The following is a 6,141-nucleotide window of genomic DNA, read 5'->3' as shown; positions in this document are numbered from 1 at the left end:
TCTCCCTTAAAAAAAGAAAGTCAACTTCCACGTTACTTGGTATTATGCATCAGCAAGCCAATGGTCATGAGTTGGAGCAAAGTCTGGGGAGATGGTGAAGGACAGGGAAGCCTGGTGTGCTGCAGTCCACGGGGTCGCAAAGAGTTGGACCCGATGGAGCAACTGAACAACAACAACAAATAAAATTTCAAACAATCCAATAGTTTCAGTGCAATGAACTTGAGAGAATTTTGCAGGTATTTTCATTTGAGCAGACTCACAGTCAGCATGCCGTCAGGCCCCTTCGAGCTCCCTGGGCCCTCCATCCACCCCTGCTCATCAAGAAGGGTTCAGGTAACACATGAACCTCAGGGCACAGGTTTTAATTATTAGAAAATTCCAGATCAAAAATCCTATGGATGCATTACTCTTTAAATAACCAAACCACCCCAAACAAGTTCAGTTGATACTGAAAACTCTACCAAAACAGTAATTTTTTTTTCTTTCATAACTGAGATTTTATTGGTTGTTTTGAGGATCACTACACAGACATTTCAATTTGTACACAATTCTTCACATATATACCAGAAATCTAAAATATCAAGTAGTTGTGATTCTTAACAGTTATTCCAGTGACTTTCCAGCTTAAAATTTGGAGCAAACTTTCCTTAACAGGATATCAAGTACCAATATCTTCAAATATTGATATGTTGTTACATAAGTCCCACTGATTCACAATTTAATATCATATACACTACATACCCAAACTGTCAATCGTTCACAGCACATTAACCAAGTTACTAGGAAAACTGGACTACCACGACCAAAGATGTTATAGTATAGTGCACAAAATTCTGACCAGGAGAGCCAAGATCAAAAAGTGGTTTGCTGTAGGAAATAATTCTACCAAAACAATATGGGAAGAGAAGTAATTTAAAGTGTTCAAGACATTAAATGCACAACTGACTCCAAACTGCCATTTAGTATGCTTTTGTATTATAGGATATAAAAGCTAGCCCCCATCTATGGAATATTAAGCTGACACCCAAGACAATCAAAGCCTCCCATATCCAATATCCCACTATTTTCTGGTTGTATCAAAAAATAAACAACCAGCAAATGATTTCACCTCTTAAATAAAAGCATTTACACTTAAAAAATGGGATAAGGTGGGATTCTCTCCTTTTTAAAAATGTTTCTAGACTTACTAAAGAACTTGCATTTACAAAATAGTTGATAAAAATATTCCTCTGGATTGTACAAGAAGGGAAACGGACCACTGGCAGGACTGAGTGTGTGGTTATTAATCAGACTTGGCTTCTTTTTCTTCTGCTTCATCAGAGGCTGGGCTCTCCTCGTTTCTGGGCTCTCGTCGTTTCTATTCTCTCCATTTTCTGCAGGCAAGTCTTCTTTAGTCTCTTGGTTGGCCACTTCGCCTGTTTTCCCTTTGCTCCTCTTTTCCCTTTTGTTTGCACTTTTTTATCTGAAGATTTATCCTTTCCCGCCGCCTTTTTTGGCTTCGTTTCCACTTTTGCAGGAGCCGGTTTAGCTGACAGCCTCGCCGATCTCTTGGGCTCCTCCTTCGCCGCCCCCTCGGCGGAGCGGACCCTCCTCTTGGGCATCGTGGCGGCGGGGCGCCGAGAGCCTTCGCGAAGCTGAGTAGCCTGACCGCTGCCGCGCCTCCCGCCGCCCGAGCTGCTGGGACCCACGGCGGGGGTCCAAAACAGTCATTTATAAGCAGACAGAATTACAGCAGCAACCAAAAGCCACAGCCAACTCAAAACACCTCTAAAGATGCCAAGAAAGAAAAATTTTCAGATATCACTGCACAGATCCCTAAATAAAGTGCTTTTCCTAAAAAACATCCCCCAGTAGGTTGCTTCGGTTTAAGTTCTCATACTGTTTCTCTTGTTATTAATACAAGGTACTCATACTTGCTTTTTAAATTAATGTTTTTATTGTGAAATATATCACCGTTGTTTTTTTTTTCTGTATTTGTTTTGTTTTGGTTTGGTTTTACAAAAAGCAAGCTTCTTTCTCCTGAAAGTACAACAGCCTGAAATGACCTCGCTCAGGGCTTGGTTGCTGTGCTTCAAGTAACCACCTGGTTGAATCACTCAGAAAAGATAAAGAAGAAAAGGCATTTAACAGGGATTGAATTATTCTGGAAGGAATGATCTCACACACAGAGACTGACCGAGGGTGTTAAAACAAGTCTTTTAAAAATCACATTAAAAGCAATAGGGTATCTATGTTATGTAAATTTGCCTACAAAAGGAATGAAAGAGAAGCAATGTTCTGATGTAAACAGATAGTTACCGTTTGGGATAAAGTTTCTAGTGACAGCATCCTGTTTGAGTTGACTGGCTGGATGGAGCTGAAGGAACTGAGACAAAACTGAAAACTATACAATGTGCCCCGAAAAACTATGAGCTCAAAAGTCACAAGGAAACCGCATGACAAACAGGCAGGTAATGAATTTGAATGAAATGCTTCATTGAACAGGAGCATGGAAAATCAGCACTATGGTCATTTGAAATTGATATAGATAATACCAGGTATTTTAATATATGTAAGGAAATCAATAAATTTTGTATTTCAGGGAAAGATTTGACTATTTAATCTGAGTTATTCATCTTTCACAGATTTTCTCCTCTGGAAACAACTTTAATGGTCAGGGTCACCATCTTCAAGGACATAAGGCAGCTTCGTGAATTTAAGTAAAGAAGGAGATCCAACCAGTCCACCCTAAAGGAAATCTGTCCTGAATATCCATTGGAAGGAAGCTCCAATACTTTGGCCACCTGATGCGAAGAACTGACTCATTTGAAAAGACCCTGATGCTGGGAAAGATTGAAGGCAGGAGGAGAAGGGGACAACAGAGGATGAGATGGTTGGATGGCATCACTGACACAATGGACATGAGTTTGAGTAAACTCTGGGAGTTGGCGATGGACAGGGAGGCCTGGTGTGCTGCAGTCCATGGGGTCACAGAGAGTTCGACATGACTGAGCGACTGTGTGAACTGAGGGGACACTCAGGGGTGTAACATCAACACTACTTTTGCAATTTTGGTAAATTAGCAATATGCTAATTTTACCCAGATGAGCTTCTCCAGTGGCTCAGTAGTGAAGAACTCACCTGCCAAGTAGGAGACACGGGTTCAATCCCTGGGTTGGAAAGATACCCTGGAGAAGGAAATGGCAACCCTCCAGTATCCTTGCCTGGAGAATCCCATAATCCCATGGACAGAGGAGCCTGGTGGGCTACAGTCCATGGGGTCGCAAAGAGCTGGACATGACTTAGCAGCTGAACAGCAACAAAAACACAGATAAAGAAAACAAACTGGAAAAAAAAAAAAAAAGAAAAGAAAACAAACTGCTGTGCTGTGCTAAGTCACTCAGTCATGTCCGACTCTGCTACTCTATGGACTGTAGCTGGCCAGGCTCCTCTGTCCATGGAGATTCTCAAGGCAAGATTATCGGAATGGGTTGCCATGTCTTCCTCCAGGGGATCTTCCCAACCCAGGGATCAAATGTAGGTCTCCTGCATTGCAGGTGAATTCTTCACCATCTGAGCCATCAGGGAAGCCCGGAAAACTAGTGGTTACCAAAAGAGAGATGGAAGGGTGGTGGGGCAAATTAGGTGTATGGGGTTAAAAGATACAAGCTACTGTGTATAAAATAGATAAGCAACATATTTATATTGTATAGGCAAGGAATTATAGGCATTATTGTATAATAACGTTTAATGGAGTATAATCCTTAAAACTAGTGAACCACTGTGCTGTACCCCTGAAACTAGTATAATATTATAAATCTACTATACTGCAATTAAAAAATAAAAAATTTCAAAATTAGGAATAAATGAAAAATAAGCAGGTGAATTTTCTGCAGATAATTGATAAAAACTGTATTTTCTGGATGATACAAGCCATCAGACATTTAATAAAATGAACTTCTATGAAGAAAAAAAGTTTTTTAAGTTCATTTCATAGGCTATGAGTAAACAGCCTATTATTTTACACAAACACAAAAGTCAACATAATTAGACTTCTTTTTCTGGTTAGAACCCAAAAGAGGCCAATTCTTTCTGCCCACTTCAGCCTCCAAAGAAGGACAAAGTGAGATAAGGGGATAGAAAGGCTCACAGGTAGCAGAGAGAGGCCAGAGGGAGGGACAGAAACAACTGCAGGATGATCAAGGGCCTGCATCTGAGTGGTGGAGAAAGGAGAGGTGGGGCTTCAGGGCTGGGGTCCCTTTAATAACGGAGAACTCACACTGCATTTTTCTCACAGTTTGCTCTTGGTACAGCAGATCCTTTTAGGCAGAGGCACTGCACTGGGCTCCCCTGGGAACCTCCTGGCAGAAGAAAATCCTCTGGAGCCCCAGGCCCTGCCCCCAGTGGTTCAGACCTGAGTGACCCAAGTGTGACCTGAGCACTCCTGGTTTCCCTGGAGCCTCTGATGAGTGCAAGGTGTGGCCAGAGCTGAGCACCGCCTGGGGTAGGATACTGCTTCCCTTAGGGATGCAGAGGGAAGGTGGACACTAGGCCAGTCTGTCCAGAAGAACTGCCAGCAGCTTGCAGGCCAGAGGGCTGACTCCCAGACTGACAGACCCCTCCCATTGACAGCCCCACACCCTCTCCTAAACTGAGGGGCTCCCCTCTTGACAGTGGGAAACCCACACCTCCCATCCCCACCCCACTACTGGAGGCCTTTGAAAGTCACCTTTAAGACTCAAATCCCATCCACTCTTGGCAATGGTCTTCACATTTTTACTTCTCTAACTTCTAAAATATTTTTGAGAGACCAGGTGCCCCCTTGCACTGCCTAAGCTGCCATGGAAACAACTGTCATACATCTAACGAGTGAAGTGTGGAATCCACCATGTTTTTAATAATAACATTTTAAATACATATATTTTTAATCACCTAAAACGCAACATTCAGAAAACTAAGATCATGGCATCCAGTCCCATCACTCCATGGCAAATAAAAGGGGAAACAATGGAAACAGTGAGAGGTAATTTTTGGAGGCTTCAAAATCACTGCAGATGGTGATGGCAGCCATGAAATTAAAAGATGCCTGCTTCTTGGAAGAAAATCTATGATCAACCTAGACAGCATATTAAAAAGCAGAGACATTACTTTGCCAACAAAGGTCTGTCTAGTCAAAGCTATGGTTTTTCCAGTAGTCGTGTATGGATGTGAGAGTTGGACTATAAAGAAAGCTAAGTGCCAAAAAATTGATGCTTTTGAACTGTGGTGCTGGAGAAGACTCTTGAGAGTCCCTTGGACTGCTCCACCCAGTCAATCCTAAAGGAAATCAGTCCTGAATATTCATTGGAAAGACTGATGCTGAAGCTGAAGTTCCAATACTTTGGCCACCTGATGCGAAGAACTGACTCATTGGAAAACACCCTGATGCTGGGAAAGATTGAGGGCAGGAGGAGAAGGGGATGACAGAGCATGAGATGGTTGGATGGCATCACTGCCTCGATGGACATGAGTTTGAGTAAGCTCCAGGAGTTAGTGAGAGTGAAGCCTGGTGTGCTGCAGTCCATGGGATCGCAAAGTGTCAGATACACTGAGCGATTGGACTGAACTGAAAATGTATCCAATTGAATCTAAATAACCTAAGGATCTGACCCCCACTGCTGACCACTCTGAAAGGACAAGAATCAGATTTTCTTTTATAGTCAGGAATTTTATGTGCATTTTTTTTTCTCCTTGAATTTCCATTTCCATCCTACTGACCCTCTCAGATCCATCCCAAACAATCTGTTTAGTATTGGTAAGGTTGAATTCTACATGAAGGTTTAGACATCCCCTGACCCTTTCATGTTCCAATAAATGGCTTATTGCAAGGAACCCCCTCCCTTCTTCACAAGACTTAATAAAACACCTAGGGCATGTGTGTGCTTGGTCATGTCTGACCCTTTGCAACCCCGTGGACTGTAGCCCGCCAGGCTCCTCTGTCCATGGGATTTCCCAGGCTAGAATAATGGAATGGGTTGCCATTTCCTTCTCCAGGGGATCTTCCCAATCCAGGGATCGAACCCGCATCTCCCTCCTGTGTCTCCTGAATTGGCAGGAGGATTCTTTGCCACCGAGACACATGGGAAGTAAGACACCTAGAGGCCTCTGTTGTTACCTGGATAA

At 42.8% G+C, this 6,141-nt stretch overlaps 1 pseudogene; it reads right to left on the bottom strand.

Moving 5' to 3' along the window:
• Positions 1-1,098: 1,098 nt before the first annotated feature.
• Positions 1,099-2,362, bottom strand: LOC136173579 (non-histone chromosomal protein HMG-14 pseudogene; annotated as a pseudogene).
• Positions 2,363-6,141: the final 3,779 nt, after the last annotated feature.

Source organism: Muntiacus reevesi, chromosome 8 (genome assembly GCF_963930625.1).
Source record: "Muntiacus reevesi chromosome 8, mMunRee1.1, whole genome shotgun sequence".
Taxonomy (NCBI): domain Eukaryota; kingdom Metazoa; phylum Chordata; class Mammalia; order Artiodactyla; family Cervidae; genus Muntiacus; species Muntiacus reevesi.
This window is presented reverse-complemented; position numbering and strand designations above follow the sequence as displayed.